The sequence below is a fragment of the Pteropus vampyrus genome, unplaced genomic scaffold (assembly GCF_000151845.1).
Source record: "Pteropus vampyrus isolate Shadow unplaced genomic scaffold, Pvam_2.0 Scaffold5983, whole genome shotgun sequence".
In the NCBI taxonomy this organism is placed as follows: domain Eukaryota; kingdom Metazoa; phylum Chordata; class Mammalia; order Chiroptera; family Pteropodidae; genus Pteropus; species Pteropus vampyrus.
Window position 1 is genome coordinate 2575 of NW_011894764.1, and position 1178 is coordinate 3752.

Here is a 1178-nt window from a genome sequence, read left to right on the forward strand (position 1 = left end):
TAATCATACATATATATATATATGGTAATCATTGCCAGTTTTATTCCTCTGGCTAAGAGATCCAGAGGTGGTTTGAGGTTTACATTTTAATCATTATTTCATCAAGAGTTTAGGTGGCCCCATTGCCCTTATAAGCTTGTTGAAAATTATTTGATTCTTACTTATTAAAAAAATTAATTCTGTGACATGTGTTCATTGAAAAATACATATAAACAAAAAACAGTATTAAACAGTTAAGTTTTTGATATATGTATGTATATATAAACACATATACACACGCAATTTGAGATTTTAGCCTATATATATTAGCTGATATTAAATATGCTGCTTTGTAACTTGTTATGTTTTACTTTACAACATGGAATGAACTATTTTCATGCATATGGGTGGAACTTCCCAATTGAAAAATAGACCTGGAAAATGGGTCAAAATACAAAATCCAGTGAGATGCTGTTAACAAGAAAACTACCTAAAACAAAATTCCACCAGGTGATTAAAACAAAGGTAAAAGATACATCAGAAAATGCTAACAGAAAGAAAGCAGGGGCCAGATTTTATTATCATACATGAGAGAATTCAAGACCTAAAGCACAAAGGATAAGGACACTGCATGACTGTCTTTGCTTCCAATGCATCATCACGAATTTGTTTCTTGCTCTTTTTCTTCCCTAAGCCTTTCCAACTCATCTACTCCTCTTAGCATTCCTTCAGGGTCCAGATGCCTAATGGGAATGTCTTCTTTAAATCCCTGGCCAGGAATAGTCATCCTACTTCTAAGATTTTCTTCTGCTTCCTGGCTTAATTTTTCTTCAGAAGGTCTTGGATCTCCTTCTGCCTCCTGTGGGACATCTTCTGAAGGTCTTCCTTGGCCTTTGACATGTTCTATGGTTTTCCTTCATTTTCTTCACAAGACTTTTGCATGTTGAGTATTTTTTATTTCCTTTTTGAATGAATTAATCCTGTAGAGATCCAGGGGATTTTTATTCATCTTCCCTCACTTGATTTGTGTCACACCCAGAAGACCAAGGGTCCTGAAAGTATCCGGGGCACTATTCTCCTCCAGCAATAGGGAGCTCAATTCCATTATTACTTTGCTTCATTAGTTCAGTCTCTTTCTCCCCTCTAAACTTTTACATGCTCTTTTTAAACTCATTACCCAGCCATTTTATGTTCTTTTT

At 35.0% G+C, this 1178-nt stretch overlaps 1 pseudogene; it reads right to left on the minus strand.

Moving 5' to 3' along the window:
* Window positions 1-576: 576 nt before the first annotated feature.
* Window positions 577-921, minus strand: LOC111734780 (annotated as a pseudogene).
* Window positions 922-1178: the final 257 nt, after the last annotated feature.